We start from the raw sequence: 16,677 nt of genomic DNA on the forward strand, positions 1-16,677 counted from the left end.
TTCACAATCCATCGTTAATTGAAGCCTTGTTTGCCACTCTCACTGTTACATGCTGCTGTACCTACCATCTGTTTCCACCTCTCCCTAAACCTGTTGACCTTTCTTGTGTTCCATTATATCATGATCTCAAGGAAGTTTTCTCTAAGGACCGTGCTTCCTCTCTGCCCCCTAATCGACTCTATAACTGTGAGATAAAGTTGTTACCTAGTGCTTCGCAACTCTCCAGTAAATTGTACAACCTTTCCAAACCTGAGAGGGATGCGATGGAGACCTATATCACTGAGAGTTTGGCTGTTAGAGCAGAATTTTTCTTTGTAGATAGGAAGGATGGGTCCCATCGCCTATGCATTGATTACACAGGTCTGAATAACATAACAGTAAAAAACAAATATCCTCTCCCACTCATGGACTCTGCTTTCAGCTCCCTTCAGACTGCAACCATCTTCACCAAGCTTGACCTCCGAAACGCTTACCATTTAGTGAGAATAAAGGAGGGTGATGAATGGAAGACGGCCTTCAATACTCCTCTGGGACATTTTGAGTATTTAGTTATGCCGTTTGGACTGACTAATGCTCCAGCTGTTTTTCAATGTCTCATCAATGACGTTCTGCGTGACATGTTGAATAGATTTGTGTTTGTTTATCTTGATGATATTCTGATTTTTTCACGGACTCTTGATGAGCACGTTCAACATGTCAGGCTTGTGTTACAGAGGCTGTTAGCAAACAGGCTCTATGCTAAAGGTGAGAAATGTGACTTTCATGCCTCTACTGTCAGTTTTCTTGGGATGGTGATCAAGAAGGGCCAACTCAAACCAGATCCTGCCAAGATCAAAGCGGTTGCAGATTGGCCTACACCCACTAGTAGGAAGCGGCTGCTTCCTACTTCCTACTGCTTCCTAGGTTTTTGGGGTTTGCTAACTTTTATAGGAGGTTTATCAGGAGCTACAGCTCTGTGGCCTCTCCCCTGACAAAGCTGACCTCTGCCAAAGAACACTTCTCCTGGTCCTCAGTTGCTGATGCAGTCTTTGTAAAGCTAAAAAGTCTATTTTGCTCTGCTCCTTTGTTGTCCCATCCTGACCCTACAGCTCAGTTCATGGTGGAAGTGGATGCCTCAGAGTGTGGAGTTGGGTTCTCACAGGGTTCAGCCTCTGATCAGAAGATGCATCCCTGCGCCTTCTTCTCCTGCAGACTGAATCCCTGTCAAGCTCGGCGGTCCCTTTTCCTGGGACAATTTCATTTCACACTCACATACCGCCCAGGGTCTCGCAACCAGAACCCTGATGCCCAGTCCAGACAATTTGAGTTGCCAGCCTCCTGCAACACTCCTCAGGACACCATCCTACCACGTTCCTGTGTTGTTGGTGCAGCCTTCTGGGAGGTGGAGCATGAGGTTCAGAGGGCTCTGGAAAACCTTCCCTCTCCTCTTGAATGTCCCTCAGGTCTCCTGTTTGTTCCCCCACCTGCTCGTTCCTCCGTGCTGCAGTGGGGCCACAACTCCAAGGTGGCTTGCCACCCTGGGATACAACGGACCTTGACCTTGCTTAAACAGCGCTTCTGTTTGCCCTCCATGTCTGCTGACACCCGGGAGTTTGTCTAGGCCTGCTCTGTCTGTGCTCGTTCCCAGCGCGCACCAGCTGGACTTCTGCGACCACTCCCAATTCCTCATCAACCCTGGTCCCACACAGCGGTGGATTTCGTCACTGGCCTGCCACCTTCTTAAGGCAACACAACGGTCTTGACCATAGTCAACCGTTTTTCCAAGTCCGTCCAATTTGTGCTGCTTTCCAAGCTCCCATCTGCCTTCGAGACAGCCAACCTCCTGGTCCAGCAGGTGTTCCGGCTACATGGGCTGCCCCAGGACATTGTGTCAGACTGAGGCCCCCAGTTCACATCCAGGGTGTGGAACACCTTCTGCCAGGCCATCAAAGCTACAGCTAGCCTGTCGTCAGGATACCACTCAGAGAAACCACTTCATCAAAAGAGGACAAAGAGTCAGGGAAAGAAAAACAAGTAATGCAAGAGGATGAACAAAAACTTTACAAACAGTCTAAAACCATCTTTCTAAAAAGGTAATTCAAGTGAGGGGGAAAAAGATTACTTTTGAACTTTAACCAAACAGGAAACCAGTGGAGGATGATCACATCTGAATTTCAAAAAAGCAATGCCTGCCATTTTAATTTAACACCTCAAATGCAAAATTTGCCGGATCCAGTGAAGGTTTGAGGGTACTTCAGGTACAAACAACAGAAAAAGCCTTATCATGTTTACAAGTGCAGAGAAATGATTGAGAGATCTTAAGTAAATTACTATGAATTCAAACCATGATCCACTTGAAAAACTATTATGCATTATTATGCAGGCAAACACTGTTGTGTTCAAAGGGGAATGGTGGATTGGAATGTTGCCACCCAGCCAAACAATGCCTGTGATCTCGATCACGGCCACTCGTGGGCGAATGCAGGGGAAATCCTGGACAGGTCGCAAGTCTGTCATTGATCCGATTTATAGTCAATACTTGATCATTTTGAACGATTCACTCACCTAAAACCAATCCAAGACATATTTAGCAAAAACTTCAACAAGTGTGAATCTGAGGTTTTTCTAGATTCCTTGTATTTCTTGCCAGAAAATCAAGTGTCAATTAAATATGTTTACAAACTAACAAGTAATCAAGAATTAATATCAATCCATTCACATTTTAGTTTCCTAAAGTTCAGGCCTCTGTTGTTTTTCTACATCTAAAGTATCTAAAGGGAATATTCTTAGAACATTCTAGAACACTGGATGGTCACATGACTTTGGTGAATTCAAAGTGTTTCCTCACATTGGACTGATAGACTGATCATTTTTTGCTAACATCACATGTGTGTTGTCCACTGTGATGACACTTGGTTTTTTTCACATTAGAGTAAAATAAACTTACTGTGTCTCAATCCAAATTGTATTTTCCTAGATTGATTATTATCAATTTATTTCATTTTATTTTGGTTTTTTATTGGCATAGTTTGATTTGATTCAATTTACAACTTCAATCAGAGAAACCAATCCGGTTGGATAAATGTATTAATCATTCCACCCCTGATGTGCATTTACTGCTATTAAAAAATGATGTTGATGAAATTTGCTATAGTACCAGCAAACATAAAAATCTACTTTCATCCCTGGAAATATTGCACTTCAAACATAAACGGAGGATCTGCTGTCTTGGAATCATTACAAAGCACCTCTAACCTGGTATCAGTGTTTCTGATGGAGCACCAAGCGTGAAGGACTTAGTTGCTTACTGCAGAAGTCCCTGGGTAGAAAGTTGCTGACATTTCACTAAAGGGGACTGTGTGTTTAAACATTCCCTCCTCAATGCACAGAGGTAACATCCATCCATCTTCTCCCACTTATTCAAAGTAAAGTCGCAGGGGTAGCAGTCCAAGCAAAGATACCCAAGCCTTCCTCCCCACAGAAAAAAAAAAAAAAACTTCCACTACCTCTACCATGGGAACGTCAACCAGCTAAAAGACATAGTCTCTTCAGAAGTCTTGGAAGAACTTTTCTCCAAGGAGGCCTTTTAAGAGCAAGAGAGATCTCAAGCCTCCTGAACTGCCGTCTCTCGATGTTAAGGAGCAGAGACTCCATTTCAAGACTGAGCTCTCTACCCTTTTTTAAGGGAGCACTCAGCCACTGCGGAAAAGAAACTCATTTCAGCTACTTGAATCCATGATCTTGGCCTTTTGGGTAGGAACATAGATTGACCAGTAAATATCCTTTTATTACTAATCAACAACTCCACCTTCCAAATTAAGGGAAAACTGCTATTTTTGGGTCAGGAACTAAATCCTTCAAGGTGCTGATTCTAATTCCCATTTATTCTCATCCACCTGTTTCACATTTTCACAAACCAGACAGACTCCCTCTGGCTTCTGGAAGATTCTACAAATTCTGTCCATAAAATAGAGCCAGTGACAAAATATGTCCCTGAAGAAGTCCAACATACACTGGCAATAGGTTTGGCATAATGTTGGTAATATGAACCAAACTCCTGCTGTGCTTGTACAGAGATACAAATGATGTCATTAGCAGTAGGACTTGGATCCCATATATTATCTTCCACAGAACACCACAAGGAACAAGACTGAATGGTTTCTCGAAATCCACAAAGCACATGGGAATGTGCTGACTTCCATGAACCACCAAGTGCTCTGACTTTAGTAGCCTGTTGTGTTCCCACTGATACAGTCCAGCTGGTCACACGTCTCAGGCCAGTTCAGTCCCATGCAGAGCTCCAGCTGAAGACCTGTGAGCTGTCCCAACTAATTACCCCACTCATACCACACGGGAAGCGGATCATGCTTTGATATACATTTCGGCGTGACCCTGGTTTGTCTGTGGGATGGGTGAAGAGGCATGGTGGGTTATCAGCACCCTCAGTCAGTGGCTGTTCGGGGTTCTGCATGTTTATGTTTCTCTTTCCATATTCAATCCTTGTCTTTTTATGTCTTTCTGTGACAAACCCAATCAATTTTCTTCCCTTCAATAGGAATATGCATCATGATGAATCAATAACTAAAGTGCAGCCTCAAATTCAAAAGGTCTTAACAGTAAGTATCCCATGACCTAATTTATTACAATAAAATCTATCCAACACAAGATGCGTTCAGTTTTATATGTTTTATTTAGCAGCTGGACAAGACAAGTTAAAACAACAAACAAAAAAAAAACAGTACATTTTAAACACGACATTGCATCTGCACAGCTCTCCTCTGGAACAGGCGGTGGCATTCAAGCCCATGGTTGACATTGCTGGCAGGATAATTACAGGAGGGCTTCCCTGTTCCACTTCCCTTCTTTGAGAGTTTGGATGAGCTCACCATGTGACCAACTCAAAGTAGGTGCAATCTGCAGTCACTGCAATAAGAGTGACATAAAAAAACAACATTTTGAGTTAAAAGAGAAAATAAAACACATTATCTTTCTCCGTCACACCTCTGATCATTAAAACATGCAAAATGTAACATGTAAAACATGACAATTACAGATAGTGTGAATTGCCAACGGTCACAAATGCACAATCTCCATATATGTACACACGAGTTGAAAATCAGAAGGTGAGGTTAATAAGGGTGTATGAGAAGTTCCTGTCAAGCAGATAAAATAGCAAGAAAAGAAGAACACCATCCAGTGGATCAGCCCAATCTTGAAAGGAAGCTGACTGACATGGCTAACAGAGGATTAGGGGATCCAAGTTCCAGCGCCTAACAGCTGATCTAGAAGAAGTTGCCTCTTAAAAGGCTATTTTGTGTTGATGATGACACATGGAGTGATGCTGGGAACTTTGTTACGCTCAACTTTTTTGTGTTTGAAACATGTAAAACCATCTCAGACACTGAGACAACCACAAGAAAAATCTACAATTGGAGTCTTCTTGTTATTTGAAAGCACATTGGCAGAACAGCACATCTTCTCCAGCATTAAAATTTTAGAAACAAAGATTGTAGACAACAACCACCTGAAGATCAAGAGGATGTCCTAATCTGTGATTTTTCAGAGCAAAAAAAAATCACACTTTTCTCAAAATGTTATTGTTAGAATATAATCTATACAGTTCAAAATTTTAAAACATTTAAAATAAATACTTTTAACATCTGTCTGAATGATTTCAAAAGTCAGAGTGTGCTGATCTAAGATAAAGGCACATTTTATGTGTTCCCAAAAAGCCTTAGAACTCATACAAATACATTTTTAAAAAGAGCATGAAGAAAATGAATATAATTGGTTTGAATGCATCTGCAACAGTCCCTAAATGAATATAACCTACACCAAACAGACTTCATCATCTCCTTCATTTTGTTCTTCTTATGCTCCATTCTTTGGTTCCTCCTCTTCTTCTATCCTCCCTCCTGTTAATCTTCTTTCTTTTCAGCTGTTTGCGATCAGAGCTGATTGCTTTAATTGCTCCGACATGTTGCTGATTAAACTTGACATGCCGTGGAGCACGTGCACTGATGCACACACTCCTCTGCAGAGAAGACATCCTAAATCTCAGCCTGCTGCACACAAACCCAGCTGAAACAGAGCTGCATTCTATTTGACAATTCAGGGAGAAAAACATCCGTATCTACTCAGAACGAGAAAAACTTGCTAAGCAGAAAATTTGATTCCATAAAGAATGTTTCTTTAAAAAGCACTATAACTTCCATCCTCTCATGGCCTCTTTTTTTCAATGTGAGCTTTCAGACACCAACCCAGCTCTGCATCCTGCTGATCAGATTAAGTCCTTTGGGGAGGGGGTGTTGGGTGTTGGGTTCAGCTGCTTTGAGACCTTTAAAAAACTCTGAGTTTTGACTTAATATTTTAGGCTTTTACTTGTATTGTGACATGTCACTATTTTTATAGGTACCATCTAAACTAATAACTGTAATATATAATATGTAAGGGTTAAAAGCAGACGAAGTGTGCATTATCAATTTTTAACGCACGACATGGAAGCCTGAACCGTCCGATGCAAAGCGGAGGACGGTTGCCTCCGCGAAGTGCGTTAAAAAGTGATAATGCACACTTCGTCTGCCATTAACCCGCTTATACCATGGCCATTTACAAAAGAAATAAATAGTAACCAGTTTTTAGTCCGAAATTCTTGTTTTTTTTTCCGATTTGGATCGATTTTTTTCATCAAAAGTGGACTATTTGTCACGTGGTGCGGCGCCTTGTCATGGTAACGCCGCTGCAGTCAAGATTCGGCATAATCGATATAAAGCGATATAAATATGCTGATCTTTCTGATGGGTGGAATAAAGCATCAGGTCAGAGAGAAAGTTCACCTCTTACAGCTTGTTTTTTTCCAGATGATGAAGCTAAAGGTTGTTTTAAAGAAGCCAGAGCAGTGATACAGAACATTTCAGATAGGTGACAGGAAGTTCTTCGGTTATCACTTTTTAACGCACACCCAGCAGCCAATCAGAATCAAGTATTAACCCGGACCATGGTATAAAAAAATAACATTCAATTTGATATTGATTAAATTATCAAAAGGGAGAAAAAAAGCGACATTTCAAAAAGAGCAAATCCTCAAACTCAATTACTTTGGGCTGCAATAATCACTGCTTCAGCAGTTTTAAGCAATATTTTTGCATTTTGGAGATAACATTGCTGTCATGAGAACTGTTACATTTTTGTGATTTTTAATTACTGAGAAAGTCAGGAATTTGCAACTTTTTTGATCCATTAATTTCCAAAGAATAACTTGAATGCTATGTTCCAACTGTTACTCATGGTTTTATTAACCAGCTACTGTTTTAATCTACTCTTGGATGATTATATTCATGAATCTGTAGAAACAAAAACAGGAAGAAGAAAAAAGCAGCTCATTGCAGACCACTCTAAAAAAACAGTGAAGGTTTGAGGGTACTTCAGGTACAAACAACAGAGAAAGCCTTGTCATATTTACAAGTGCAGAGAAATGATTGAGAGATCTTAAGTAAATTACTATGAATTCAAACCATGATCCACTTGAAAAAATATGATGCAGGCAAACACTGTTGTGTTCAAAGGGGAATTGTGGATTGGAATGTTGCCACCCAGCCAAACAATGCCTGCGACAAAAAGAAGCGCACTTCCCCTCACTCAAAGGACTTGCATTCACCCGTGCCTTTGTCATTTCACATAGAAGCAATCCAGTTCAAACAAATACTTCCGACCCAACTGGTATAGGAGCTGTTAATGTTAGAGTTAATATTGCATAACATTTTTTAAATGTATCTTGATCACAAGTTGTTGAAACCAACTTGGCAAACTATTATGTTAACTTTGCTCTTTAAATGTTCTTTTTACTCCTTTTTTAAAGGTTATTAACCCAATTAATTTACTTCACAAACATTTGAAATAAATAACATTAAATAGCGACTCGTCGCATTTCGGGCAGATACTCTGCAGAATTACAGGTTACTCCCCTAGGGCGGGTCAGTCAATTAACTCACCTGCTTAGCGTCCTATTTAAGTCAGGTGTACAATTGTTCATTCTCTCTTACCTTCAGCGCTCATTCTTTGCAGTTCCCTGTTCTCGCTGTTCTCTTTTCACTGTCCCACCGGTCCTTGTCGGATCTTGTTGGATCTTCATCCTTTCGCAGCAGCGCTGCGTTCCTCTTCGCCGATTCTCCGTGTACGCTGTTCTCCTTCTGCGTCATGGTGTTCTCCCCCGTTCTTCTGTTTGTTGGTTCCCCCCTTCTTAAGGGGGGGGGGGGGGGGGGGGGGGACATCCGTCTCCCCGCGTCTGCCCCTGTGTTTCGGCGCCGTAGTCGCCGGAATGCTTGGTGAGCGGCGTGCGTTGGACTCGGCTTCTGTGCTGTGTTTTCTTCCGGGGTTTTCCTGCTTGTCGCTGTCGTCTGTGACGTCACGCTCCTAAGGACCCTGGGACTTGCAGTTCTATATAAGGCACAGTGCATTTTCATACTCTGGTCCGGTTTCTGCTGTCTGGGCCATTATTCAGTGGCGGCTCTTTGTTTTGCTTTCTTTGAAGCTGTGTACAATTGCTAGTTGACCTGTATTTGGATTGGTTGGTTTATGGATAGGTATCTTAAGTGTGAGGGAGAGAGGAGGAAAAGTGACGGGTGTCCCCCTGGCTTTCGGCGGAACTAAATTCTGCCCTGTTGTGTGTGCGTCTGTCAGTTTGCGCGTGGCCCTTGTTTTTTTTGGTTTTTTTTTTGGCATTCTGGTTGTGTGTTCTTTGGTTGTTTGGGGATTTGTCATGGGGGGGGGGTTTCATGATGGGCTTTTCCCAGGGGCCGTTTCTGTTTTGGATCGGCACTAAGGTGACACCCGGACGTTCAGGTTGACGCGATTGTGTGGGAACTGTCGCGCCTCGGTTCCTCCGCGTTAATTTTGGCATCGGCGGCTTTTTTCCTCGTGTTCCTTCTGGTTTTCGTTTGCGCTCGGCTGACTATGCCATCTCTATAAGTTGTTCTGTCAGACACTCGTTTTGGATTTCGGTTCCGCTTTATTCAAGGAAGACGGATGGGTCTCCGCCATCCGGATCATTTGTTTCTGCTCGGATCTTGGTTTTGATGCGCGCCTCTCTGTCCCTATGTAATCTTCGTGTTATGCTGCACGTTGTTCATCCCGTCTTTGGAGTATCCGGACGTCCTTGGTTACTTCATTTCAGTGGTCTGTGCTTTGTTTTCCACCTATTCCAGCACCTCTATTATCGGCTGCAAGAATCAAATCCGGCCGAGCCGCACTCCGTTGCTACGTGCGATGTTGACCTTCCTCATCTACAATCTCCTTGGTCCTTGGTTATACTTCCCAGTGCCTGCTCCTCTGTGACCTTCCGCAGGTGCGTCCCTTTGGAACTTTTGAAGGTTACTTCTCTTACAACTGGTGTACATAAAATTTGGTGTTAAGATTTCGTGCAGGTTCTGTATTTCACTGTCACTTCTCTGTTGGAATTTGTGATTCTGGTGGTTTCCATTGTGCGATGACTCCACAATGGGACTTTTCCTTAACTCCTACCGAATTTCGCTTCTCAGAATAGTTCTTTTAAAAGTAGTGTTATTCCATTTGTCTCAAGCATTTTAAAACTCATCAGTTTCTGGGTTATTTATATGTTCTTTGCCAAGACTAATACTGGTTTTGTCTTTATCTATGCATCGCATACTGAGCCTGCGAACGCCTACTCCCCGGTCAGCTGCTCCATTTCTGCCGATTGTCACCCCTGCATTCCCTGGTCTGGTGCTGCAACGATGACTGCTCAACGTACCTATTGCTGCACTGAAAGTGAAGGGGTGGTGGACCTCCTCTGCGTTCCAAGGACACTTCTGGCTTGAATCAATCTATGTCAGCGGCAGAATGAGTGTGAAATTCTTGGATTATCAATGTTGAAAGAAAATTATTTGTCAGGTGGAAGCCTAAAAAAATTAAGGATGTTCTGGGTTTGTATTGGTATGCGATGGAGCTGCAAAATTGGTTCGTAAGTTCATTTATATGTTAGTGTAATGGAACTCGATTTCATGGAGGTTTGAGGGTGTTTAATTGGTATGCCAAATGGGAGAAAACTTTGTGGCCGTTAAGCTCGTTGTGGTATTGTCGTTGGAAGTTCGTAATAATGGAAGTTACTAAGCCTGCGTGAGTAGCATGCCTAATGGATGTTGTGGCGTCGAGCCCGTCATAGTGTGATGGCAGCTTAGAATAATGGATGTTACTGAGCTTGTGTGAATATTATGCCAAATGAAATGTTTATGGCCGTTAACCCCGTCATAGTATGAGATGGAAGATTCGAATATGGGGTTATTTCAGCATGGCATAGGATGTCATCGGGAAAATTGTATTGGATGTAGGTTTGTGTCATCTTAGGGTCGTTCATGGCGGCTAAAATTGTAGTTCCGCACAGCGTTTTGCGGACGTGGGCTTTACGTTCTAAGATCAGGTCTGAGTACTTCTTCTGTCGGCTCCCATTTCATTTCTTTCCCTCTCTCTTTTAGGTAGTATGCTCCCCTGGTGAACGGGAGCGGCCCAACGGTCAATGGTGCCGGGGTAAACACATAGCAGATACACTAGATAGCATGTTCCCTTCGTAGAGTGCTTCTCGAACGGGAGCGGCCCAACGGTCAATGGTGCCGGGTAAACACATAGCAGATACACTAGATAGCATGTTCCCTTCGTAGAGTGCTTCTCGAATGGGAGCGGCCTAAACGGTCAATGGTGCCGGGTAAACACATAGCAGATACACTAGATAGCATGTTCCCTTCGCAGAGTGGTTCTCGAACGGGTGCGGGCAAACGGTCAATGTACCGGGTAAACACATAGCGGATACACTAGATAGCATATTCCCTTCGTAGAGTGGTTCTCGAAGGGAGCGGCCCAATGGTCAATGGTACCGGGTAAACACATAGCAGTCATACTGGAAAATGAAATGGAATGAAGTGAAAATGGAATGCGGCCGAAAACACACCTCATCTTATTTACACACTGATTATACATTCACATTTTCTTCTTCTGGATGATCTTGGGTTGGGGGTTTTGTTACCCTAAAGCGTAAGGAAAATAATTATCTCAAGAGAAGTCCTTCCTCAAGTGGAAGCCGCGAATGATGAGTATAAAATGCATGGTGTTTAAATTGAATCAGGTTGTGTAATTTTGTTTGCTCCCCTCCAGTCTTCTCTCTCTCTCTTCAGATAGTATGCTCCCCTGGTGAACTGGAGCGGTCCAACGGTCAATGGTGCCGGGTAAACACATAGCAGATACACTAGATAGCATGTTCCCTTCGTAGAGTGGTTCTCGAAGGGAGCGGCCAAACGGTCAATGGTGCCGGGTAAACGCATAGCAGATACACTAGATAGCATGTTCCCTTCATAGAGTGGTTCTCGAAGGGATCGGCCAAACGGTCAATGGTGCCGGGTAAACACATAGCAGATACACTAGATAGCATGTTCCCTTCGTAGAGTGGTTCTCGAAGGGAGCGGTCCAACGGTCAATGGTGCCGGGTAAACACATAGCAGATACACTAGATAGCATGTTCCCTTCGTAGAGTGGTTCTCGAAGGGAGCGGCCAAACGGTCAATGGTGCCGGGTAAACGCATAGCAGATACACTAGATAGCATGTTCCCTTCGTAGAGTGGTTCTCGAAGGGATCGGCCAAACGGTCAATGGTGCCGGGTAAACACATAGCAGATACACTAGATAGCATGTTCCCTTCGTAGAGTGGTTCTCGAAGGGAGCGGCCCAATGGTCAATGGTACCGGGTAAACACATAGCAGTCATACTGGAAAATGAAATGAAATGAAGTGAAAATGGAATGCGGCCGAAAACACACCTCATCTTATTTACACACTGATTATACATTCACATTTTCTTCTTCTGGATGATCTTGGTGTTGGGGGTTTTTGTTACCCGAAAGTGTAAGGAAAAAGAATTATCTCAAGGAATTGAACGGAGCCTTATGCCAAACCGAAGTTGTGAATCTAATTGTGAATGCCAACCAAAAGATGTGAAAATCTAAAGATGTTGTGAAATAAATATTCTTTTGCAAGAGTTGTCTGACTGAAATAGCGACTCGTCGCATTTCGGGCAGATGCACTGCAGAATTACAGGTCACTCCCCTAGGGCGGGTCAGTCAATTAACTCACCTGCTTAGCGTCCTATTTAAGTCAGGTGTACAATTGTTCATTCTCTCTTACCTTCAGCGCTCATTCTTTGCCCCTCCCTCCTCCCCGGCTTCCACCTGTGGGCTCCGTTACGGGGGTTTTTGTTACCCGAAAGTGTAAGGAAAAAGAATTATCTCAAGGAATTGAACGGAGCCTTATGCCAAACCGAAGTTGTGAATCTAATTGTGAATGCCAACCAAAAGATGTGAAAATCTAAAGATGTTGTGAAATAAATATTCTTCTGCAAGAGTTGTCTGACTGAAATGTAAATGAGTGGATCCTAGTGTCCTTGAGTAAAATCAGCCATTTGAAGTTGGGCTGAAGCTGGTGAATGAAAAGAGCTTGATAGACTGACGACTTTAGAAGGTGTGTGTGTTTGTGTGTGGGGTATTCTTTTGATATTTTTTAAACATATTTTTTTGCATAAATTTAGTTAAACACCTACTAAACTATATATATACACTACTCACAATAGGTTAGAGATATTGTTTACATGAGTGCTTTTCTTGTTTCCAATGAAAATAATGTTGTGTTTTTAACATGTTCTTATAGTCTTTTTTCTAATAATGGAGAACATGTATAGAAAAATTTTGGATGAAAACTGTGTTTCTGAATATTTTATTTTCAAATTGTGGTCAATCAGGAGCAGATGAAAATATGCTATTAAAAAAAAATATTGCAGGTAACGTCTGTTTTCCTCATTAAAGCTGGTAAGTGGCTCAAAACTGTCCGGCTTGGTAGCTCTAATATTGCATTTTTGTTGCACTGGTAATGTTATATTTGGGGGCATAGGGGGCTGTAAGTCAATGGGAGTAAGTATAAACAAAAGGATGATGGAAAACGTACCACCCACAACTCATAAGTGAATGTCTATTGAGCTACTGCTTCTCTGCTGAAACTGTGTCCTATGAAGCTACAAAGGGGTTTTTAGATTTTGGTTAAGTTTGGCAAAATTATAGGCTGCACAGTGGAGCAGTGGTTAGCGCTCTTGCTTCACAGCAAAAAGGCCCCACATCAATGGGGAACCTTTATGGGTGGGTTTTCTACAGGGACCCCGGCTTCTTCCCACGGTTCAAAAACATGCTTCATATGTTAATTGGTTACTCTAAATATTTCCTAGCTGTGCATGGGTGTATGATTGTGGCCCTGTGACAGACTGGTGACCTGTCCAAGGTGTACCCTGCCTTCACCCATGAGTGGCCAAGATAGGCTCTGGCAGCCCCGTGAGCCCAAAAGGGACAAAAACAGGTTTAGAAAATGAATAAATGAATGGCATAATAATAATTAAGAGACCACTAGAAACACTTTGAAAAAGAATCAAAGGATGACTGGAGTTGGACGTTTCGTTTGATGTTACTAATAATGTATACGAAGAAACACCATTTTCATTGGTATGATATTTATCAAAATTTGGACATCCACTGAATTTTCCCACAACATCCCTAATTGTGCGTAGTGTAGGGATATGGTGAAAAATTCTGTGGATGTCGTAAACACAGTGTATTTTTAACCAAATCCAAAAAACCAAACCAAATCCAAAAAAATTTCTAAAAGAAAAACTTTTTTAATCTTGCATCAATGTCAACATTCTGTGGGGATAAACAGATGATTTTGTCAGTAAGGTTTTCCAAGTTCATCATTCAAACAGCCATAAACACATGACATCCCTTAAAAACAAGCACCACCTGACCATAGTGTGAATTCAGGTTGGTAGTAGGTAGTCAGATGTTGCAGGTGAACTTGGTGTCATTAGTAGACTTGCATGAAGACACAGAACTACTGACAGAGTTTGTGTCAGACCCAGGAGTGGAGCCCTGCTAGTGACAGACCCCAACCATGACCGGTGCCTCAGGACCTCTGCACTCAGACATGGTTTAGCAAAAGCCACACAGCTGCAGGCCTGTTTACCAAATGTGAGGTGTACTAGGGTTTCCAGACAAACCATTCCCTTTTTTTCTTTTTTAAATTGTCCTGTCCCACAAGAAAACAAAAGACAAACCATTCACAACCGACTCCACTTTGATTGGAATGACAGATGACTGTTGCAGTTGACTTCACTGACACCAAGACACCGCCGTGAACGTTTGCAGTGGGCACAAGACCATGTGACATGACCATGCAGCAATGGTTACCGTCCTGTTCACTGAGTGTTGGGTCACCTTGCACAGAAATGATGATGGTGAGCAATACACTGAGGTCAATATGGTCCCCAGGGTTGTCTTTAGTGGAGGAGGTATCACCAGTCGGTGCAAAACCCATTTGATTATTGTAGATGGTCCAATCACTGCATGTTCTCACCTCAGAGACATCATAGAACCATCATCCTCCCCCATGTCCATGAAAACACCCCCAACTTTCTGTTCATGTGCGATAAAGCTCCACCAGATCGTATTGTCACAACGGAACTTCAGGAAGTTGGAGTGCCTTATATGGTATGATCAACAAAGTCCCCTGACCTGAACCCTAAAGAGCCAAATGACCGTTCCTTGCCCCAGGTGACCTGGCAGAACTGCATGTAGCACGAGACTAGTGAAGGCATGGGACGTCGCTGTCCAGCTGTCATTGGGGCAAAAGGTGGAAATACCCGCTACTGACATAATCAGTTTTTGTTATTTGGGGCTATCTTTATTGTTGGATTAGAGCTACCAGGAAAGAGGCCTAGGGGAAGAGGAATTTCATGGATGTAGAGAAAGACATGAGGGTGATTGGAGGATGCAGACGATAGAATTAGATGAAGGAGGATGCATTGAGGAGCAGAAAGGCAAAGTAGAAGATATTGTGACTGAAGACAAGGATGTTATTCATTTTTAAGAGGAGCCACTAAGATTTTAACCTGACATTTATTTCCAGATCCTTCAGCTGAACTTGGAGTTTATAGACGTTTTTCTTTCACATTATTTTTATGTTTCATGGTTTCATGGATTACTCGTCGCCCTCTTACAAGCAGGATGATAAAACATAATATTGTGAATTAGAGTATCTGCAAATACTTTGAAAATATCACTAGTTTTATCTCTCTATCTCTTAATGTAACAAATAAGTATGCGACAGTCACAAGCGCAGAAATTATTCCACAATAAGGTTTTAACTGGATGATTTAAATACTAATTAGACTGTGTGTGAGTGTGTGCTTAGATATGGAAGGGTAAAAGATAACCGGGGATCAGCAGTCGTGACACCGAGTGTAATCAGCTGCTGGATGACAGATGCTTTAATTAGGAATTGTGTTTGAAAGTGCTCTCTGACCGTTATTAGAGAAGACTGATTCAAGATTACACAGATTAATCTCTGAATTCTCTTTATGCATTTCATAGCCTGAATAACATTTGAACCTTTCCAAAAGATTTTTATCTTTGGGGTTAATTTATCTTCAAGGCTTGATGGACAAAGATTTTTCTAAAATTTATGGCAGCAAATGACATCCGCCAAAAAAAAAAAAAGCATTGAGCTTAGATCCCAGACAGAGTATAGCAGCTTCCCATCTGTGGAGTTGGTCTTACATACATCATAGGAAAAACAAAAATAATAATTTTGGATTTCACTGGGCTGTGTCACGGAACAATGGGATGTAAGTGTGAACTAAAATGACAGGTTCCCTTTGAGAGAAAGAAATAAAACCCTTGTAGGCACCAAAAACAGTATTATGGCAAAAACATTAAAGTTGCTGACAGCCTATAAATAATTCAAAATGTAATATTTTGACCTTTTGCAGAAAACTGCACAAACAGAATGTCAATCAACTTTATGTTCATTAAAACTTTTTATTTTATTATCGGTGGATTATTGTAAAGAAAGAAAATACCATGACAATGCCAGTTTTCCACCCACGGACCAGAAAATACTGTAACACAAAACAACATGTTGCCCCACAGTGTCATTAAAAACAAATGAAGATTGAAAAAGAAAATGTTGTTCCTTAAAAACTATTGCATTTGTGAAGAAAAAAAAGACGCAGAACAAGTTGAGAAGTTAGTTAAGTTCTATAAATTGAGTTAAAGTCAACAATACTTTAAAAAAAAACTGATAAAATACATACCTAATAAATGAACTGAAAAGTGTTAAAAACAGGATAATTACTTAACAGATCAATAACATACAAGCACAATCAAGGGACATGCCTAAATTAGCAAAACGATTTACCAAAATGATGGTTTAGGATTAGCCTGGCATTCCAAGCTTTGACTGTATTTTGAGAACTGGATAAAGCAAGTACTTCCCTGTCCCATTCCAAAAATGGAAGTACCCGCTGACTCCCAGAGGCCAAAATCCCACAGACTTCTATGTAGAAATAAACAGAGTATATATATATATATATATATATATATATATATATATATATATATATATATATATATATATATATATATATATATACAGAGAGAGAGAGAGACTGAATGCTAGCCGCAAGGAAGGAGGCCGAGGACTAGTGAGCGTGGAAGTCACTATCCAGGATGAAACATCCAAGATGCATGAGTACGTAAAGCTCAAGGCCCCAACTGACAGTGTGCTCAGTGAATGTCTCAGGCAATGGAGAGCAGAGGATACAGTG

General features: G+C 41.8%; 1 long non-coding RNA gene across 1 annotated transcript; it reads right to left on the reverse strand.

The window, feature by feature from the left end:
- Positions 1–4,650: 4,650 nt before the first annotated feature.
- LOC144994684 (uncharacterized) lies at positions 4,651–9,175 on the reverse strand. The gene is made up of 2 exons (XR_013658279.1): positions 8,022–9,175; positions 4,651–4,902 (listed from the first exon to the last, which is right to left on the reverse strand). It is a non-coding gene; the product is annotated as an uncharacterized LOC144994684 (long non-coding RNA).
- Positions 9,176–16,677: the final 7,502 nt, after the last annotated feature.

The sequence above is a fragment of the Oryzias latipes genome, chromosome 10 (genome assembly GCF_053564925.1).
Source record: "Oryzias latipes strain Hd-rR chromosome 10, Olatipes_Hd-rR_3.1".
Lineage (NCBI taxonomy): Eukaryota > Metazoa > Chordata > Actinopteri > Beloniformes > Adrianichthyidae > Oryzias > Oryzias latipes.